Source organism: Vipera ursinii (genome assembly GCF_947247035.1).
Source record: "Vipera ursinii genome assembly, chromosome: 1".
NCBI classification, from domain to species: Eukaryota; Metazoa; Chordata; class Lepidosauria; order Squamata; family Viperidae; genus Vipera; species Vipera ursinii.
Window position 1 is genome coordinate 288,056,435 of NC_139512.1, and position 23,491 is coordinate 288,079,925.

Consider the following 23,491-nt stretch of genomic DNA (forward strand, 5'->3'; position numbering starts at 1 on the left):
CTAAATATTTCTGTTTTCTTTTTTGTCTTCTGTAACCCTTTCTTTTTAGCTCTGCATTTCTCAGATTGATTTTTGAATTACTTTAGCTCATCTGCATTGTTTCTGCAGCCATTTGATTATAAACTGCTTTATTTGTGCAGCTTCTCAAATGATAACCCAACTCACAAACTTAATTTTGGGTCTCTGTGGGCTTCTGAGTAATAGCAAAAAATTTTGCTCAGAGAATTTTAGAACTGTGTATCTTGATTAGACTGTTTGTCAGTATTCCTGTATTATCATGCTGGTTAAGATGAATGATGTCACAGGTTTCACTGACAAAAATCCACTATGATTTGTCATTACATAAAAAGCCCTACTTGGCATAAGGCTCAGCCACTTGAGGGTGCCTATTTGCTTTAGCATTTGCCTCAGTAGGACAGGGTTGGTGCATTCTGGGTAACAACAACAACAACAACAAAGTTGGATGGTCATCTAGTCCAATCCCCAGCTCAGGCAGGAAACCCTATACCATTTCAGACAAATGGTTGTCCAGTCTCTTCTTAAAAACTTCCAGTGCTGGAGCATTCACAGCTTCTGGAGGCAGGTTGTTCCACTGATTAATTGTTCTAACTGTTAGGAAGTTTCTAGGTTTCTTCTCTCTTTGGTTAGTTTCCATCCATTGCTTCTTGTCCTGCCTACAGGTGCTTTGAAGAATAGCTTGACTCCCTCTTCACATACTGTATCTCTTATATTTGAAATCTGATGGGGATGAAACTAATCCAGTGTTTCTCAATCCTGAAAATGTGTGGACTATAGTGCTGGGAGATGAAGTCCACACATTTCCAAGTTGCCAAGATTGACAAACATTGGACTAAAGAGACTGGGCAATTCTGCATCAGTCAAGGCCAAAACCCAAATTTTCACCTTGTCTGATCGCTGTGCTACAACTGGAATTCAAAACTATTATATTAATTATTCAATAGTAGCCATTTTGGATGTCAACATATAAAATGTTTTAATAGCTGAGAGTATTTTATTGAAAGTACTTAAAACATTTTTCTTGTTTCTTGTTGGCTATTGTAACATGTAACTGACAACCGATCTTTGGTCATAAATATAACTATGTTAATACTAACACTTCCTAAATTGTTTTTATAGCTAAATGTTAATGATCCAAAGCAAAATGTTAGTACTGGCATTTGGTTTACAATTTTTACTCAAGCTCTACTTATGCTTTTCAGAATACTTTAATCCTACAACATTTGGTTTGTCCTGGATGTCTGCATTCTGCAGGAAAAAGAATAATCCTATTTTTTTATTATTCAGTATAGCTTTCAACACCAAATCCAAAATTTCTTTGGAATCAGTCTTTTAAAGGAAAGTTAATATTTGGCTGTACAGATGTTTAAGAGCATAATTCTTGGTATAGACCATGAGGGCAATGATTCTGTTATATCTATCATTCTCTTCCAATAAAGTATCAGGTCAATTTAAAGAATTTAAACAGTTTTTCTATTAATTGCACATTAGCTGTAGTCCTGAAAAGAAATTCTAGTTTAGAAATTAAGTATGAATGCTTGCTTTGAATATCAGTGTAGTTAGCAAAATACAAACACAAATGAAACTTGTTGGGAATTGGGAGAAAAGGTGGTTTTGCAGATACAGGTTATATGATAGTTACAGCTATCTCATCAATTAGCAATCGTAATGTGTTAAAAACCTTTTGTGTGCTATGACCTTCTGAGATAGCCTGATGTATGTGAATTCAGCAGTATCTTGTCCTATGATTCTACTGCAATTTATTTTTTTCCAAAAGTCATCTCAAAATGACTACTTTGAGATCTACAACAGACTGTTCTGGGAGACAAAAAAATCCCAAACCCACCTCTATTACTTAGTCCTTGTTCTGTGTTCTGATGAGAAACTTCTTCCCATTAATTATTTTGTACAAATTCTGATCTGTTCGTCCAACATAGAAAACAGAGAAACATTGCCAATAGAGAATGGCATGTATCAGATTCTAGAAAATGCATGTGAACACACTTCCCATCTTGTGTGTGAATTTGTTATGCCTGGTGTAAATATGGACACAAAGGAGGCATCTGGGTTTATTGCACAATCTGGTTCTCATTTAACGTGATTGTTTTATTTCTTGCTGCTTGTGAGAATCTTTTTCAGATATCAGGAGCATATGAAAGAATTTCCATATGCCAAATAAACTTGCTCATAATTGAAGACTGTCTTGTTGTAGGTTTAGGGAGATACTTTGGAAGGAATCCTGCCTGGTTATCTGAGATTGGTTTGGTCCATGCCTCTTCCCTGTCTTGTTAAAGCAGTTCAAGAAGTCCAGTGTGAGTGGGTGAGGGGATTGTTCTTTTTTACCTCTTAAGGAAGTCTTAGTTTGCTCCCTCGTAAAGATGCCATTAATGGAGCACCCTCCTATTGGACAATTTTCATCCAGTATTTAACCTCCCCTCTTTGGGATAGATGATTGCTTAATAACTTCAGGGAACTCTGGATGAAGCACGTTATCTGGATCCCTTTCAGTTGAGATTTAGAGCTGGATATGAAATGGAAGTAGCATTAACACACTTTTGGATGATCTCCAGTGAGGGTGGGATGCGGTTATACATACATCCTTGCCCTTATTGAACTCTTTGAAGCTTTTGATACCACTGACCAGGTTATCATTTTGGATTGATTCAGAGGATTTGGAGTGGATAGCACTATGATGTGCTGACATGCCTCTTTTCTTCAGGGTCAGTTTCCAGTTGATGGTGAAAATTATCGTGCCCTCAGCCCTACTGTGTGAATTGCTGCAGGGTTTGGTGCTCTCTCTGCTCCTATTCAATATCTACATGAGGCTGCTGGTGAGCTCATCTGTCACCATGGGGTGAGGTATTAACAGTATGCTGATGATACTCAATTATACATCTCTGTCCTTGGGCAAATTAAGTAATGCTATCAATGTCCTACCCCAATGCCTCAGGGTGATGAAAGTCCAAGAATAATCTTAAGCTGAACCCTGGCAAGACCAAGTGGCTTTGTGTTCTAGAGCCTGCCAGTTCTAAAACCATGCTATCTTTCATGCCAGATGGGGTTGCACTGCTTCAAGCAGACTCAGTGCACAACTTGGGTGTCTTCCTAGATTCATGACTCCTGCTCAAAGAACATGTGGCCACTGTGGCTAGGAGAGCCTTTGCATAGCTTTGTATCATACACCAGTTGTGCCCATTCCTTGTCCAGGGATCTCTGTTTGCACTGACTCATGCCCTAGTCACCTCCTGATTATATTACTGCAATGCACTCTATATAGGGCTGCTCTTGAAGCTTCAGCCAGCAAAATGCAGCACCATAGGCAGTTCTGTGTGCCTTTAGAACAGCATGTTGTATCTCTGCTCTGTGAGCTGCATTGGCTGCCAATTTGCTTCTGGATCCAATTCAAGATGCTGATTTTGACCTTTAAAGCCCTTTGTGGGATGGGGATGGGGTTGAGTTATTTGAGGGACTGCCTCTTCCCAATTATATCTGCCCATTCCATATGATTCTGCCATCTGATGGCAGAATTCAATTAGGGAGCTACTCTGACTGGGTCCTTGGTGGTGAGCCTTCTTTGACATGGCACTCTGATTATGAACATCTCCCTCTCCCCTGGAATGTTGCATTACTGATGATTCTTTGGAAGTCCTTCAAAACCTGGTTATGTTTTCTGGCCTTGGGACCCCAGTGGACTAGCAAGGTACTGAGGCTGTTCCTTGTTGTTAACATATGTTGCCCTCTCTTAGCCTTTGTTATATATATATAACAGATTGTTGGGGGCAATAAGCTGACTTTGTAATAATGCCACTTGGGGTTTGTGTGAAAGCCCTAATAAGCAGGCATATACATAGAATGAAGGCTACTGCTAAGCTTGTAAGCCACCCTGAGTCTTCGGAGAAGGGCGGGATATAAATGGATTAATATATATATATATATATATATATATATATATATATATATATATATATATATATATATATATATATATATATATATATATATATATATATATGAATAGATACATAAATAAATACATAATTCTTAAAAATTATGGTGGGAAAAAGTAGAGATTTACATTACACTGATTTACAAGGCAACCCACAATTCCGAGAATGATCAAGACAACATTAGTTGTTCTATGACAGAGTTTTGGAATAGATATTGTGTGTGTACAGAGATCCCTAGTTTTTCCATTGGTGCTGTTTCATTATTGTCATGGTCTCATTCTGAGCAAGTTTTTGATTTTTTATTTAATCACATGTCTAGTCCTAATGTACTGTATTTATGATACTAGATGAATTCCTAATCTGTAGGGGTACCGTTCATTATTTCCACAATGTCATATCCATCAGAAATAGAGGTAAGTCAGTGAGTTAATCCTTTATACTATCACCACAGCTCCCAGCAGTCTGCTCCACTGAATTCAGAAAAAGGTACACCTCTTCTTTAAAAAAACAAAAAACACCCATCCTTTGCATATAACCCATCAGCCAGGCCAACAGAAGCTTGGCATAAAAGCAGCTATTACTGCTACATATTTCATTCCTTTCTGTCCAGTTAGATATTTTTTAAAAAAAAAAAGTTTTAATGAGTCATAGCTTGAAAGTCTACCAACCATATTATTTGAAATTACTTATGACCCAAATTGATAGTCCATTCTTCTATCACAGAAACAGATAGATAGATATTTTTCTCCTCTTAAATAATTCCATTCAGAGAACCACCCATGGATGAATATGTGTAACTGCTTTACCCTCTTCAAAGTATTCCAATCAATGGACCATTGGAGGATAAACTCCAGGACTGTCACTACAAATGGGATAGATAATAACGATCATCATTATCATTTTATGGTTGTTATTTCTATTTCTATACACACACGCACATACTTTGGGCAGATTTGTGATCATTTAAAACTCCTGATGGTCAGAAAGAACAGAGGTATTAAACCTTTCCAATTTTCTGTAAAGAAATGAGCCTATTCTGAAACATTGCTGTAGCTGCTTCAACTAATTGTCAGAGGTTTTTCCCCTCCCTACAGCTACTTAAATCTAGCATTGCAGTGCAATTGTCCTCCCTCTTTAATAATCCTAATATCATTAATAACTGTTTCCTGTTGGTTGCTCAGGGAAATTCTTCTTATTATTATTATTTTGTAATATTTGCAGTTTGGGTCTTGCAGTCTTATATACACACTGTTGCAAGATTAGATGAAGTAGGCTGCTTCTTAACAAGCTGCTAGGTTATTCTATCAACTTCATCTACAATTTTTGTATGGCGCTGTGGGAGTTGACCTGTGTAAGTGAAGGATTATCATGGCTTCAGCATATCTGAAAATTACATGGGGGCTCACTCTTTCAGCCTATGTCTGCTGAAGGTAAGAGAGAAAAAATTACCCCTTTTTTGTTTTAAACAGATCACAGATTAGAATAATAGTATCTGGTGTTTTCACTTTTGTTTTGCAAAAAAAGAGGTGGTTAAACAGAGCTGATTTTATAGACTGCTGTTGTTGGAAAGTTGTTGCTGTACTATTTTCCCCATTAGCCACTCGGAAACGTGGGAGATTCTGTGACAGGTTTCTTTTAATAAGCCAATATTATTTCTAAACAACGTAGATGTCTATGTTAAAAATGTCATATCCACTGAATGTTTTTAGTCTAGCTTGATGGCATCAACCTTTTTCATGATTGCTGCTGCAAAACATGTTTTCCTTAGAATAATTAGTGTAGGGTTAAGAGTGGGTAACCCTCTGTACAAGTGAATAAACCTGAGAGGAGAGATAGAAGACAGCTAATAACTATTAAATGTTTACTTTGCCCATTTCTCTTTGTTATCTTGAGTGTCTCTTATTCCCTTTTCCTCATCAGAAAACAATGTTATATTCCAGTAGAGAAGCTTTGCTTCGCTTAAAATGGAACCTTTACTGAACTGTTCTGTGTGTCTGGCCTTGTAGCACAGAAGAGAAAGGTTATTACAGTAATCCTCCAGTTAGACATTTATAGGGCATAAAAATAATGCCTTGGGGAATATTGGAGCACATGAGATTCTATATTCCCCCAAATTCTCTAAACTGTATTTTAATTACTTTAAGCCCAGTTGTAAAGGTTATGCACAAAGCTGTTCCTACTTAATTTTACAGTTATCCCTGTAATGGGTTAGGATAGATAGGAAATACAGCGCTGCCTGTGTTTCATTTCCTATGTATCTGTGTAAGTAGAAGAAACAGTTTGGGTTGGGTCCAGATTTAGTCATAGGAGATCCACTGAAATGAATGGACAAGTTAGCCATAATTAAATTAAGGCTCATTGATTTCAATAGGTCTTCTTTAAATAGGATTATGTTTCAATCAAGCTTTTCGTGCAGTGCGCAACATATGCAAGTTATTTTCCACTTAAAGAAAAATACCATACAACTCTTGTGAAATGATATCTTTTGAGAAGAAATAATATGAACCAAGATCTGGCATTAATCCATTACCCAATTAAAATATATTATTCTTTAATTGGTTTAAATTTTACCATATTATTTTATCACATGCTTTAACATTTAGTCTATTTACATTTTGGTAATGTTTTGTAATATATTTTATAGTGTTTTAAAATAGCTGCTAATTGGCTAGCTTTTCTACTGTAGTCCTTATCATACTATTGTTCCCTAGAGGTCTCATCTGGGGAGCTTTTAATTTTATCAATAATATAATAGAATTGTATCAATATTATCATTGTATAATGATAATTAGGACTTTACAACTTTCATTTTAACTTAATTCCATGATTATTTTCACACAGATACCAAATCAGTTTTATTTTTTATATATACCTAGTTTTAAAAGTTGGAAGCCACCCAAAACTGTGTGGCAGAGAGATAGCTGGTGAATAAATTTAATAAATAAATAAATAAATAAATAATGACATGTGCTGGTGTTCACAAATTACTTTCTGACTGTAGTTCTCTACATCCTTCTATCCTTAGATAGTTACCCTCCTTCAATCATTTAGCACATCACAAATTCTCCAGGATTTCTCAAAGATAAAGGCTCAGGCATACAATCTGCAATTTAACTATCCAGCTTCTTCATCTCTTCATGGTTAGCAAAATAAGTTATTTCCTGCACACTTATTTAATTTGAATAGACTGGTTGCAGCAGAATTGTATTTTTCTCAGGCAAAGAAAATGATAAGTTTCAGTTGAGAATTGTTTAATTTCATTTAGCTCAGTTAAATACAGAAACTGTCCAAGAATATTTAAGACAAATAATAAAATGTACTTTTCTTAAGCCCTCCTTTTGTGTTACAGGTCACTGTCTACACATTTTACAGATGAAAGACAGATTCATATTAGATAATATCTTGCACAAAACTTTCTGCTGCATGGACATTTCTATATATGTATATTCACTGATGTTCATGGATTTTATATGTGCTCATTATGATTTGCTGTCTTATGAACAGTATATAGAATACTAGTATAATAGTATTGCATATTTTGTCCTAATATAAACTTTTCCATTAAATACATACACTTATCTGTATGGTTTGTTTTGATTTGGTTTGTTTTTGGAGTTAAACATTCACTTTTCTGCATTCATATGCCCTGGCCCGTTTTCAATTTAAAACATACAAGTATAGTTTGGGAGTCTTATAAGTAAAAAAAAAGAGAGAGAGATTATGCTCTGCAAATCATAGAATCTTGTTCATCATGCTGTATTACTGGATGCTCTGATTTTTATTATTATTTTTATAAAATGTCCACCCAAATTGTGGAACCTAACTGATATGGGACATAATTAAAGATCAAAATAGTAGTAGTGGATTGCATAAATGCACTTGCTTGATCTGAAAGGAATTCTGTTATGTTTTCAGGACAATAATTCTAAATTCCCTCTCATTGATTACACATAATATTTCACAATCTGCAAACATTTAATTCAATTCTTTACATAAGTATGTATGATGATTGCTGGGGGTATTTTTTCCCCTTTGTCTGAAATCACTCTGTTATTTAAGATGAAAGAAAAGGTAGAATGGTGTGCGTTTCCAATAATACATGAATACTTTCAAAATTATAAAATGAACTGATCTCTATTCAAGTCTATTTCTCTTTTCTACTTTAACTACTTCTAAATAAACATAGGAGGGACGCGGTGGCTCAGTGGGTTAGGACGCTGAGCTTGTCGATCAGAAGGTCGGCAGTTTGGCGGGTCGAATCCCGAGTGCCGCATAACAGAGTGAGCGCCTGTTACTCGTCCCAGCTTCTGCCAACCTAGCAGTTCGAAAGCACATAAAAATGCAAGTAGAAAAATAGGGACCACTACGGTGGGAAGGTAACAGTGTTCCATGCGCCTTTGGCATCTAGTCATGCCGGCCACATGACCACGGAGATGTCCTCGGACAAGCGCTGGCTCTTCGGCTTTGAAACGGAGATGAGCACCGGCCCCTAGAGTTGGAAACAACTAGCACGCATGTGCGGGGGAACCTTTACCTTTACCTTTAAATAAACATAATCAAATTATGATGCATAAACTTATCATAACAGTACAAAGGTTTGAAAAGAAGGCAGTTGATAAGGATACCAAGAAAAAAGAGAGAATTTCTATTTTAAATAAATGTGCAGGTAGTCATCTACGTATGACCTCAATTGGGACTGTAATTTTCATTGCTAAGCAAGGTAGTTGTTAAGTGAATGTTAATTTCATGATCTTTTTGCTGTGGTCATTAAATGAATCACCATGGTCATTAACTGAATCGTGTGGCTAAGTGAATTTTTATTTTTCCATAGATTTTGCTTGTTGGAAGCTAACTGGGAAGGTCACAAATAGCAGTCAGGTGACCCTGGGACACTTGAACTGTCATAAATACATACTGGTTGCCAAGTGCCCATTTTTTTTATCAAATGACCCTGGGGATGCAGCAATGGTTGTAAGTGTAGGACCAGTTGTAAGTATGAGGATCAGACTTTTTTCAGCCTCATTGTAACTTTGAATGGTTGCTAAATGAATGGTCATAAGTCGAGGACTACCTGTATGCTGAGTAACCACAGCAATTATGCAGAACCATTTTTTTCCTCCAGTCTGTAGCCCTTCAACATTCCTTAGTCTTTCTTTGATGGAATGTAATTTGATCTCCAGTTACTTTTTCATTGAAGCGACTAGGGCAGAGGTCCCCAACCTTTTGGGCACAAGGGACCGGTTCCGTGGAGAGAGACCGGAGGGTGTGTGGTTTTGTGTGCTGCCTTTATCCCGTGGATGGGGCTTTGCCTGTTTGTGCAGACCGGTTGCTGGCATGCCGTGGCCCAGTACTGGTCAACAGATCAGGGGTTGGGGACTAGGGGGTAAATACTATTAACAGGTAGTCTGGTTTTATCATGTTTTCTGTCTGAAGTGCGGCTTTGCTCAAGACTATAATTGGGTTAAATTAGTTTCTCTCTCTCCCAGATGAATGAAGCGGCCCTCAGAAGGTTTAGGGTACATGAAATGCAAACTTTTTTCTGGGCAAAAGACTCAGCCCATTTAAAACCTGCCTCCAGAAACTTTTGACATGGGCTTCAGATGAGTTTAGCTCTCAGCCATTAACTTGTTATTCCTTGCCATTTCTTTCCCAAAGAAAATGAAAAGACTAAAACCATGGCTTCATCCATAAAAGAATAGCCACTGATGAGAAAGATAAGGATAAAGAATACCCTTGTAGAAGTCTGCAAGTATGCTAAGTCATATCATGACCTTTATCAGAGTGTATGGGTTGTATAGCTTCTGCTGCATTCTGTGCTGCAAACGTATAAGGTGAGCCTAGAGGACAAAGTGTGCTCTTCATCTGCTTTTCTATATTAAGAATCTTTCTGGGAAGGATTAATCCTTGCAATTCCCTGGGGGTTTTTCAAGCATTTGACAGGTAATCTGGAGTTTGTTTTTTTTGTTTTGGGATGATATCATTTTTTTCCCCTGAAGGCAATAATTCAAATATTTTGTTTGGAGAGGAGCTAACTTTAACCAATAAATGCTTGATCTTCCTATCTATATGAATGTATGTTTGCTGTATTTCAAGGTAAGATAATTACTTACAAATAATTTCTAAATCTAGCAAAGAGTACAATTATGCTAGGCCGGGACTCTGAAAACATGAACCAGTGGAATAAGCTAGTCACACACAGGCCTGACTGTCAGCATCTTCCATTCTCAGTAACAGATTATCGTTCTGCACATTAAGGTATTATATTCTCTCTTTATTCTTATTTCTCTTCATTTTCCGTAGTGTAGTCTCAGCTGAATAAAAGATAAGTAGTTAATAAAGAACAGTTGGAGCAAGCAAATTATGACAGCTATTGACCAATTTCGGTCAGTTTGAAAGATGTTTCCAATTTTGCTAGTTTTTCTAGTTATGTCTTTCTCTTATATCTTACACAGTCATTTGTCAGTCTATGCCTAAAGGTACCTATCCCTCTAGAATTAATTTTCAGGGAACAGAATTAGAGGACTTCTACTAATGGGAATTTCTGCTCTTTTGTTTGTAGGATATAAAATCTAATAATAGTCAATCATTTATTAACCCTAACTCAGGGGTGTCAAACTCAATTTCATTGAGGGCCACATCAGCATTGCGGTTGCCCTCAGGGGGCCGGGTGGGTGTGGCCTGGGTGGGCGTGGCCTACTGGGTGGGCGTGGCTAGAGTGCATATGGCCTACTGGGTGGGCATGGCCAGCTCTACATTGTTCGCATCAAGGGTGCCTATGGGGGCCTGGGCAGGAGTGGGACAGATCTGAGGGTCTCTGGCAGAAGGAGGGTCTCTGGGCCAGGGCCAAGGCAGTGGGGGCCGTTCCCTCACTGTTTCCAGGATGGCTTCGTGGGCCACATGAAACCACTTCGTGGGCCGCATCCAGCCCCCGGGCCTTGTGTTTGACATGTCTGCCCTAACTAATGCATTTATTCTGAATTTAGATATACGTTGTTGGAATGGAAAAAGCTATGCTGGCAGAGGTAGATTTAGGCATAAACTAAGCAAGCTCTGGTTTACGGTTTCTCAGATCTTTTATAGGTAGTCCTCGATTTACAACAGTTCATTTAGTGATTGTTCAAAGTTACAAAGGCCCTGAAAAAAGTGACCGTTTTTCACAGTTATGTCCTTTGAAGCATCCCCATGCTCATATGATCAAAATTCAGATGCTTGGCAACTGGTTCATACTGACGACTGTTGCTGTGTTCCAAGGTCTGCAACCTTCTGAGAAGCAAAGTTAATGTGGAAGCCAGATTCTCTTAAAACCAGGTTACTAACTTACCAACTGCAGTGATTCACTTAACAACTGTGGCAAGGAATGTCATAAAATGAGTCAAACTCACTCAACAAATGTCTCACTTAAAAAAACAGAATTTTTGTGCTCAGTTGTGGTTATAAGCCAAGGACCTACCTGTATTTCATTTCATGGATGGTTTCTCAGACCTTTTATTTCGTTACATGAATATTGAATTATCTTAAGAAAAATAATTTCCACATAATAATGTAAAAGTAAAATTGTTAATGGGTCTTAGTTTGTTAGTTCCTCCTTTTTTATCCTATTGAAAAAAGAACAACGCATCTTCTCTGTGTGTCATCTAGCATTTCAGCTGTGTTCCAATATTTCATAAAGTTAATAAATAGTTTATCAGAAAGTTCCTTTATTATCCTAGCATGCAATTCATTGTACCTTGGTGATCTGAACTTAGCCAAAATTAATAAATTTTGTGAGGGCCATTACAGTCATACAAAATACCTTATGCATAATTCTATATGGCATCCCCTTTAAAAAAAACCCACAAACTAGTGTTTGTCCTTTTTCTTGAAGAGGCTTTTTCTGTATGCTACATGGTAATCATGCAGCGCAGGTTTTCATTTTTTTTTTAAAAAAAACTTGCCACTGGCATTCCCTGGTGCAGCACACTATCTGCAGAGAGGCTGAGCAAGTACCAGCAACTTCCTGTCCACTTCAGTTTGCACTTCTACCCTTTTCACAATTGCCTCTTGGAATATTTACACTCTTGTTGAACAAGACCTTGCAAAATTGGCAGCTGAATCATTTTATCAGTTGGAAAGTTTGGATTCTTTTCTCCAAAGAAACAATATTAAGATGTTTATTTGAAATTATATTTGTGAAGTTTAAAATATTTCTGAACTTCTAAACGTATCATCTTTTTAAAAACATAAATAAATAAATAAATAAATGTTTATTCCAGTCAAATAGACTTCTATATTAATATGAAAAAATATTAATAAAAATATTAATTATTTTTTTTAAAAAAATATACTCAATATATATATATATATCGTCTTTTTTGACAAAATAAAATCTCTGTAATTAGAATGTGCAATCTGCTAAGAGGGAGAATTATCACTGTAATTTTTTTAATCAGTCTTGAAAATGTTATCTATTTTATCAAATCAAGAGAAAAGATTCTACTAAAGGTTAAGTTGAGAGGAAAGGTTTTGCAATCTTAAAGAATCTAAACTGCTCCCCAAACAGAGAAGCATGATATAAAAATGATTGACGTTTCATTGCCTACTCTTAATAAGTAAAAACCCTTGAGTTAAGCTTGACTCTTGGGATTACACAGACTTGCAATATTATGGAAATACATTTTACCAGAATCCCTTCTCAGTGATATGTTGTAACTTGCATCTCATAACTTGTCATACACATTTGAGAGTCTGACAGACAATGATTGTTGTGTCCTCTGAGGCCGAAGTGGGAGAGGTAAATAGCTGGAAGCGGAAAATATGTGCATATGATAGAAAAACAATGTTTGGTAAAGATGAAATAAAATTTCACTTTACAGTCACTACGATGAACAGTGAAAGAAAGGAAAGGAGATATTATGAATAGAACATAATGTAATATTTATTACTGTATGCCTTTTATATTTAAATAAAATTAACAAAAAATAATGTAAAATGTGTCATATACATTGTATTTTCATGTAAAACACAAAAAAAGAGATTATGATGTCTGTAACTTAAATCAGATTTTTATTGGAATGTTTATGTGTTTTCAGCAAGTCCAATTCCAGGGAATAATTAAGCTTTTATATGAAAGCTCCATAAAGTTGTATCACATGCAAAATCTTTTCAAATTATTTAAATATATATTATGCATTATAGTTTTCTGTTGGAAAATTGCTATAAGCAAAGAATAATAGAACAATTACAATAGAAATACATGTTGTCCAATGGTACAAGTACAAGGGTGATGATTGTCAATGTACATGACTTGGAGAGTGATTTGGTACATATCTTTCATCATTAGTGAAAGAACATTTCATTTAAGGAAATATGCTAAATAAAACAATAGCCAGTATCGTAAACATAATGGTTCAGAACCGGAACAGTTGTATCCTGGAAATGTGTTCACACAAGGGTTCCTTGATTATTTTTCCTAGTGTATTGCTGATTATGCCTCACCTTTGTATCTCAAGAAAATAAATCCCTGTAATTATTCTTTAAAAATAAGAAATAATATTGATATATTTCAATAATTATGAAAACCTACTAATTCATAGTCCAAATCAGGCAAGATAGAAAATAATCTCAACAACAGAACAATTTTTAAAATAAAATTCAGAATTAACTTCTATTTTCCTCCACTGCATCCAAGTACAAATAAAAAATAACTTCTAATATGAAGTTAGTGTTATATAATTTTCTTTTTGATTTAATGATCTCACTGGGAAATTTATGCTTCTGCACCTGCCCCAGAAACAAATGAGAGAGAAACAAGGCTTATTTCTTTGAATCTCAGATAAACTGTTTCTTTGCTAAATATGCAGAGACAGGCATCTTGGTCTATATACCAAATGAATGACCCATTGGGATCCCCATATCAAAATAACTTACCTTATGTCCGGCCAGAACTTGAAAATAACATTCAACGTAGCACAGTATTTAAACAAAATGATCCAGTTAAGATCTGCATATGTGGGACTGATTGGGGTAGATTGTAAGGGCGACTCCGAAATATAATGTTACCATATTTTATCTATATCTTAAATTTGTATTTTATTACTATTTTAACTTAAATTGTATTTTAATTCCATTTTAAATTGTATTTTATCAAATTCTATTTCGGATTGCTTTTATCTAGTTTTGGTGACGGTTTGTTGCTGGAACTTTGTACTTTGATATGGCCCAAGGGCTAATCAATAAAGTTGTTGTTGCTAAATATGCATTTTCATTTTAAATTTTGACACAAGTCTGTAAAGGTAGTGATTTTTTAAAAACTTTAAAAACTGGACAGTTAAAAACAGAATAAAAAGAGTAAAAACAATAGTTTAAAATAACAGAGATAAGATAAAATAGCTATTGAAAACAAAAGTCTGAAACATGTTCGTATGCATTCATAAGTTCATATATATGTTATGTCTAGTTAATGATATATAGTTGTTATGTAATATTGTAGCTTCATTTAAAGATGTATAAAGATGAAACTTTGATGTAGGAAATATAACAAAATCTATATATTTATTAAGGGACGCGGTGGCTCAGTGGGTTAGGACACTGAGCTTGTCGATCAGAAGGTCGGCAGTTTGGCGGGTCGAATCCCGAGTGCCGCGTAGCAGAGTGAGCGCCTGTTACTCGTCCCAGCTTCTGCCAACCTAGCAGTTCGAAAGCATGTAAAAATGCAAGTAGAAAAATAGGGACCACTACGGTGGGAAGGTAACAGCGTTCTGTGCGCCTTTGGTGTCTAGACATGCCGGCCACATGACCACAGAGACGTCCTCGGACAAGCGCTGGCTCTTCGGCTTTGAAACGGAGATGAGCACTGGCCCCTAGAGTTGGAAACGACTAGCACGCATGTGCGGGGGAACCTTTACCTTTACCTTATATATTTATTATTTAGTTTTATTGCTTTTAAAATAATAACAGCAAAAGAAAAATCTAAAGGAAAAGGTACATTCGATACAGGTCTTGAAGGCAATTCAACAAAGTTTATGTCTTGTAAGCCACCATATAAGTTTTCTAAATATGAATGTCTGGCAACAACCATTTAATTTTAGAATCAGGAATGGTGGAATGGAATAACAAGTTCTAGCCTTTGGATAAAAGGACACTTATTAAAAGCCTTGTGCATATAAAAATATTGATTTAGCAGAGTAAGAAACTGGCTTTAAAAGATTAGTAAGTATATCTGCTGTTCCACCTGCCTGAACCAATTCAGAAAAATTAGGCTGACTTTTCAGACTGAATATTGAAATGTTTTTATAATTAAAACTGATTTAACATCTTTACAAGATTCTTAAAGTTCTTTTTTTCTATTCCTTATTTTCTTTCCTGGGAAAAACCAATCTGTTATATTCTTTTTTTCTAGGTCCTCTCCATCATCCATGGTTTTGAAGACATTGCCTGCAAACATTGCCAATTGTACCTAATTCCTGCTTCTTGCTTTCTGATGAACTCCTCTAAATTTGTGCTGTGTTCCATGGTGCATTTTTATGATGTAAAATGCATCATGAGGTGTTCTTCACTTGGATAAATTGCAACATCTCTGTGTTTGTCAAAAGAGACCTGCACTGCCCTAAGGTGGATACATCTGGCTCGATCAACTGAGAAAGCAACTTGGACTTTTTCTCAAAGGTAAGATCAGTTATGACAACTGAAAAACTGTGAAAATAAATTTGTCATGATTTCAAATCAATGGCTGGATAAGACTAAATTGTATTAGTTAAAGAATCTTCATGTTTCTTGCAATATCAAAACAAAACTCCTGTTGTCTGACCATTTTCTGGGTCTCAATTGACAAAACAATATTTTATGATCAATTAATTTCATTGTTAATGAAATTAACATTGTCATTAATCAGTTTTTAAGTTTTTGAAACTCTGGGCCTGTTTAATTTCCAAATTTGTGTATCGCAAGACTTTATTTTGAATTCAGATAGGTAACTAATGCTAACCTACATTTTGTTTTTTTAATTCCTTATAATATTGAATTGCTGATTTTGCTTCAAGTACTCCATCTCTTAAGGATCCTAGAACTGCAGACACCCCTGAGACTGCAAAAGCATTTGGGTCGCACTCCTTCTTCAATCTGCCAGAATTATTTTCAGTTCTCCTTCCCTTAAGCCAGGGGTGTCAAACTGGCAGCCCATGGGCTGGATGCGTCATGTGCAGGCCACACCCATCCAGGCTCCGCCAAGGCAAAAAACATTGTGATATGTCACGATACATCATGTGACGTGATCAAGTTTGACACCCGTGCTTTAAGCTTTCAAAGAGTTACAGATGTTATATTATGCATGCCCCCATGAACAGAGTTTACATGACTTCCCTCACCATCTTTATTAGGAGGACAAAGAAATCTCTCTTATGTTAATAGAGTTTATATCCTATATAGTACTTTCAGTTAACACTTATCATCAGGACACAAAACTGTGTGACCAGTTTTGTCCTATTTGGGATTTATCAGAGGTAGGTACTGAGATATGCTTCTAGGGCTTTAAATTTTTCTACCATGAATTGAGCTCACAGTTCTTTGCATTTTAGATTAGACACAGTGCATTAATGTTAGCAGCTATCTGTCTAGCTCAGAGAGTTGCAGAATTTGGGATTTGTTTGAATGAATACAGCCACCTTCCCCAGTGGAAAGGAAAAATCTGAGACATCTTTTCCATTTCAACTATTTCCCAAGAAAGTAATTATTTGCTGTTCAGTTACATATGCCTCCAATTTGTAAAACTGTTTATAAACATTGTAAAACTGGTAATTAGTAGAGTCTTGTCTTAGTACTTACAGTAACTGACTCTCACTGACCTGAATTTAAGCCATAAATATGTTGATTTTGTTGCTTCAAACAATAAACAAATTTTCCAGCTTTCTCTCTTGATTCCCAAAAGTTTTGATTTATGTATTTCAAAAAATGTTATAATTATTCTAAATGTAGCAGTTGCATTTTAACTTTAGCTGCTATAAATATTTGGTAAGAATCATATGTGGGGTAGCTAGCATTTTTCCCCATCTGTATAAAATTAAAATATTATTTTATCTTTCTTTTTACTGAGTTGATAGCAAGAATAGATTTGAGAATAAATGCTTCAAATGATCCCAGAGATTTCATATTGTAGTAATAAATTTCCTGGCAGAATTACCTCTTGTTCTCGAAATATCTCAAGTTTAAAAACAGCTGGCAATTAAAAGATTTCTTAAATACCTTCTTCCTTGTAAATTAGCAAAGGCTTATGTTCCTCTACATCCAGGAGTAATTTGATTATTTTTAAGTGGTTTCTTGTAACATGTATGTACAGTTTAAATATTTCAGTTTGCACACTTATTATAAGTTCATCATGAACTTGAACTTTTCCCCCTAAGGTCTTAATTGTCATTTCTTTAAAAAAAAGCAATAATTCTCTTCCATGCTTACAAATGTTGTTAAATTGAAGAGCTTAAAGTCTCATAATTTTAAGATTGTCATGGATCCCAGAAATGCCATTTTCAGAACTTGTCAAATTATTTTCCATCTGTTTAGAGATTCAATGAAGTTTCACTATTAATTCAGAGCACATTATTTCTTGTTGCTGGGATAGGAGTATATCAATGTTCAATGTAGCTCTAATTTGGCAGACACAGGAATCATTCTAGACTATTGTAGGAGTTGGAAAGCAAAGTTGCTCTCTTGTGGAGTATTGTAAGATTTGGGGATATAGCATCATATGCCAAAATATAGTTGTACATGTCAGATATTTGAACCATGGGCTGTACAGTATTCCAACAGTGTCTTGACCCAGTATATGTATCTGGTAAAATAAAAAGGATTGAGGTTTTTGGTTGATTCCTAAGATTTATACATTTATTGAATAATCTACAGAGGCTCTAGGCAGTATATGGAATCAAACCATGATATAAGGCATATAATTTACAAAGTATAAAATTGTGAACCATCACAAACAATAAACACATGGATTTCCTGTAGCTGCTTAATCATAAAAGCCTTCCTAAAAAGCCAAATTTTGCCTATTCCTGGAGGGCAAGGGACATTAGCTGTTCAAGGTGTAATTTGTTCAAAAGATGGAACAATTGCCTCCATATACATTTTCATACCCTTGCCTATAATGTCTTGTTGTATTGATAGGGACCCTTCGACAGATATTTCCTATCCATTCAGATCTGGTGAATCGAATTTACTTGGGTCATTTTTACAATACTCAGGCTCCAAGCCATATGACATATTCAATGGGTATGTGACAGAGCTAAACTCACGAAGAATTTTCTCTTCTTACTTGGTGTCCGTAGATTCTGTAGTGTCCCACATAACATCTCAAGACAGAGCTGCCTCGAACTGTGAGATGGGTGGCAAATAGATTTCTTAAATAAATAAACACATCATTTTTGTCACTTCAATGGATTTTGTCCATACAGTTTCCCATTCTATGTGAATATGAGACATTTTACCCATTAATCACTTAATCAGACAAGCACAACACACAATTACTAGATTTTCTACTTCTGTCCTTCCATCTAATTCTCTGAGATACTATTAATAGAGTAGTTGCCCAACTTTCTGAGGCTACATAGGGGTCAGAGAAGTGGTTCACAAGGTGAATATGGTGGAATCTCATAGATGCTCTGTTAATATTGACACTTTGGAATAGCCTCCTTCCAGAATTTTGATCAACCCCATACAATTGGCTTTCTGTAATTTATTATAAAAAGGTAAAGTTTCCCCCGCACATGCGTGCTAGTCGTTTCCGACTCTAGGGGCCGGTGCTCATCCCCGTTTCAAAGCTGAAGAGCCAGCGCTTGTCTGAGGACATCTCCGTGGTCATGTGGCCGACATGACTAGACGCCAAAGGCGCACGGAACGCTGTTACCTTCCCACCGTAGTGGTCCCTATTTTTCTACTTGCATTTTTACGTGCTTTCGAACTGCTAGGTTGGCAGAAGCTGGGACGAGTAACAGGCGCTCACTCTGTTATGCGGCACTCGGGATTTATTATAGACTAAATTATTTTGGCAAGCCTTTGGTGGTATGTATTTATGCCATTGGTTGTTGATTAGAAGATTTTTAATGTGTACTTATTTTTGCCTTATTGCTTGTTGTTTTACTTCTATTCTGTGGAAATTTCATTGAATGTTTATGAATGTACATAAATCCTAAGATTTTCTTTTGTTTCTGGTGGATGTTAAGTCAAACAAATAGATACACACACACACACACACACACACACACAAATATCAGCCCAGTGGATGTAAAAGCCTTGTCAATATATAGATGGTAAAAACAAAAGATTAAAATAAACCAAACATAGATGATTAGAGGGGAAAAATGGCACATGCACATGTCCTGTCTTAATAACATATCTTTCGGCTAGCTTAAAGCCAAAGGATGACAATTCTTGGATTACAAGGAGTGATTGCACAGCATGGATTGCTTTCACTGCTGATTGTAGATTATGCATGTATCCTCCTCCTGTCAAGCCCCATTCTCCCTTAGAAAGCTGCTGAGGGCAGGAAGGCTCTTGATGGGCAAAAACTAAGTGCTCATCAATGAGTAGCATGGCCAAAGACAGAAAACATGGAAATACCTCTTGGATATTGGAGAAGTAACATTTTCAGAAAACTGGAACAAGAACATTTTTTTTTTTTACAGGAGCAAGCCGGAAACTTTGGGAAAAGTAAAGTAAATGTCATACATTGATAGCACATTTTCAATCACTTCTTAAAATGAATTATGTATAAATAGGAGGAGGAAGATGTGTTGGATACGCTTGCCACCTTGAGTCATTTGTAAAAAATAATAAGGGATACAAATAAATAAAACTTCATTTACCCATAAAAACGAGAGTGGTGTATATAATTAAACATAATATAGATTGTTCAGACAATTAATATTTATTGCTAAATTTTTACTTTTTTTTCATTGCCATGGAGCTAGAAGCTGCTGTATTCTCAAGAATGTAGCATGTCTTATTTTTTGTTTATGTAGGAGAGTAGGAAGACAAAAAAAGCAATATTAAAAATAGAAGAAAATATTAGAATCCGGTAAAACAAAATACCGTGATATATTTTTGGTTTTATCACTGATCGCATGAAGCCAAGAAAGTTTTGATTTTTATTTAAAAAAAAAGGCAAGTGATGTCTTTTCGGTTACTGCATTCATCATTATTTTTTAAAAAAAACATTAATAGTATTTGGACTGCAAAAATCTGGTTGGTCACTAGATAGGAGTAGAAAGCTAGAGGGTTTTTTTGTTGTTGTTGTTTGGTTTGTTTTTTTTTTACATATTCTTGCTATCACCCAATGGTCATTCAGATTTATTTTTCTTTTCCTCCAGCTCAGTTCTAGTATTTGTCTCTTATCCTTAACATCATTTTCAATTGGTCTATCTAGTGTATTAGTTGAAAAAGACACATCATCCCTTTCAGGATTAGAAAAGAGCCTTGGTGGAGCAGTGGGCTAATGCCTCCTTAAGTAACACCAGCTGCCTGCAATTAGTGCAGGTTCGCATCCCACCAGGCTCAAGGTTGACTCAGCCTTCCATCCTTCCGAGGTAGGTAAAATGAGGACCCAGATTGTTGGGGGCAATTAAGCTGACTTTGTAATAATGCCGCTTGGGGGGGTGTGTGAAATCCCTAACAAGCAGGCATATACATAGAATGAAGGCTACTGCTAAGCTTGTAAGCCGCCCTGAGTCTTCGGAGAAGGGCGGGATATAAATGGAATTAAAATAAAAAATAAATATAAAATAAATGCTATAATGCAGGGGTGTCAAACTCAATTTCATTGAGGGCCGCATCAGCATTGCGGTTGCCCTCAGGGGGCCGGGTGGGCGTGGCCTACTTGGTGGGCGTGGCTAGAGTGCATATGGCCTACTGGGTGGGCATGGCCAGCTCTACATCGTTCGCATCAAGGGTGCCTATGGGGGCCTGGGCAGGAGTGGGACAGATCTGAGGGTCTCTGGCAGGAGGAGGGTCTCTGGGCCAGGGCCAAGGCAGTGGGGGTCGTTCCCTCACTGTTTCCAGGATGGCTTCGCAGGCCACATGAAACCACTTCGCGGGCCGGAACTGGCCCCCGGGCCTTGTGTTTGACGTGTCTGTTCAGGAAATCAGGACCTTTATAATACCTGCCTGAAATAAGAAACAAGCTTTGAAAACACTTGAATCCTATGCTGGATTACAATCAAATCTGAAAATTTCTCAGTTTAGAAGGCTGATCCTCAGACATTTGGAAAGAAATGTTGATCCTCAGTGGTGTCTGCAGAAGTGACAAGGTGAAGAAAATTGCATTAGGGTCTTGTGATCCAAGCCCTGTCCCATGTGTATCTATTTCTTGACCTGTACAGAAATAATTGCAGCACAATGTCATAATGTTGCTTGCATCTTTTTGACGAAAGCAAAAAGTTGCTCTTTTCCTATTTCCTTGCTTTCAGGGAACACTCTTAAAATAAAACCCATTGTTTGCCTAGGGAGTTGTGTTTATGATCTGTCCTTTAAAAAGCAGGCAGATGCTCACTATCTCAATTACTTTTTATGCACTGCCATTCTGGTTTTATGGGGAATTTCAAGTTTTCAATATAACCTGCAGAAAAATTATTGCTTTGCTGGGGCTGCTCAAAGAATTATCTGGCATGAGCCAACAATTAGCTGAACATTTGATTAATTTCCAAGGTAATCTGATAGGTGCTGAGGTGAGCTCACCTATCTCTATTTAGAGCCGACAAAACAATGATTGAACTGTAACAGTTGAAACTAATAGAGAAGCTGTGTTCCCTTTTTTTTTCCAGAGATGCTTGAACTAGAGCTCTCCTGCAAATTATTTATTGGGGACAATTTGTGGAAAAGAATAAAAATTATGCTTGGTATATGTTGTAATAGCAAATATTGACACAAAATTGAAGTTGCTAAAATTAAATATTAAATGTCATTTTCATAATGAAAGTGTGCTCTCCCTCCCTTTGGACCAGCCAAAAGATCTGAATATCCTGCAATTCAGAAAGCTCAAGTATTATTTTTAAAAAAAACATTTAGGTTGAAAAAAAAATCTTTATACACAATGATTTGCCATCTGAGTAATGGATATAAGGGTAATAAATGTTCCCAAAAGGGAGGTACTGAAATATGCCGTATAGATTCTGAAGAATTGATATCAGAATTAGTACATAACATAATTACCATATTATAATCTGTGTCTGCCATACTATATTGTTTGTCACTGAAATACCACAAATTTGGCACTTTCAAGATTATATTGTGAAAACTAGAAAATTACTATGGTTGGTTTTATTATGATCTTTTTTATTTCATGTCAGCAAACAGCATGGATCAGGACATGACATGTTACACTGTGCAACCAATTTTGCATCGAATATAACAATATTATCATTTTCTATGCATGTTAAATCTATTTGCATATGATTTTCTGAATTAAAAGTTAGCAATTTCACAGCTAGAGAATAAAGCAACTGGCCTTATGTCTTTAGTTCAGTTTACAAATATACAGTATTTAGGGAGAGTTTATTTTCATACCTGGGATGATCCAAGTGATCCTGGTGTTTTGTTTTGTTTTTCCCCATATCTCTGCTTACATTTCAATGCATGCTAGGATTATCTTCAGCTTCTTTCAACACTTAACTTGACATCTTCAGTTACATCTGTTTTGATTTGATTGTTGTCTTGTGTTTTTTTCCCTAGTTTTGATAATAGGAAGATACTGCAAACCAGTATGACTTTGCTTTAGAAACCTACTATTTAAAACACCCCAGCTGTAGAGTAATAACACTTGTTTGTGTATATTAGGGTTATATGTTGAAAAATATATTTAGCTGATTTTCTTTAATCAAAAACAAGGATTGATACATACTCAGTCAACAGTGAAGGCTTGATGAATTCATTGTCTTTAAAAAATAAATGCAAATTTCATGATTGTCAGGAAATCTCATGGTTGTCCGGAAAGTCAGTATGGTATAGTCTCTCCTGCTTGAGTAGGGGGCTGGACTAGAAGACCTCCAAGGTCCCTTCCAGCTCTATTCTGATTGAAGTTAATGAAATAAATTCAAGGGGGGAGGAGGGGAGAACAGCAAAATAGCATAGATAGTACTTAGCATTAACTATATAATTAATGTCTCCAGATAAGGCTGGGGGGGAATCTTTCCTCTTCAACATGTTATTAAAATAAATAATATTTATTGTTAGAGTTGTGTTGGGAGTCTCCCGATACTCCCATGTTACACCTCTACTCCGTGAGCTGCATTGGCTCCCAGTTGTCCTCCGGGTAAGATTCAAGGTGCTGGTAATGGTTTTCAAAGCCCTACATGGCATGGGTCCGGAGTACCTTAGGAATCACCTGCTGCCAGCGTCAACGTCCCTCCGTCCAGTGCGCTCCCACAGAGAGGGCCTCCTAAGGGTTCCGCTGTTCGGAGAATGCCGTCTGGTGGCTCCCAGAGGGAGGGCGTTCTCTGTGGACGCGCCTGACCTATGGAACCGTTTACCGGTTGAGCTCCGGATGGCTCCCGACCTTCGCTCCTTCC

General features: G+C 36.4%; 1 protein-coding gene across 2 annotated transcripts in view; it reads left to right on the forward strand.

Annotated features, from left to right (window-relative positions):
* The window catches only part of CHRM3 (cholinergic receptor muscarinic 3), a 252,654-nt gene that overhangs the window by 148,180 nt on the left and 80,983 nt on the right, over positions 1–23,491 (forward strand). For both annotated transcript variants that reach the window (XM_083349911.1, XM_083349910.1), the window contains exon 3: positions 15,343–15,608. The gene's annotated coding sequence lies outside the window, so the exon portion shown is untranslated. The remainder of the gene's footprint in view (positions 1–15,342; positions 15,609–23,491) is intronic.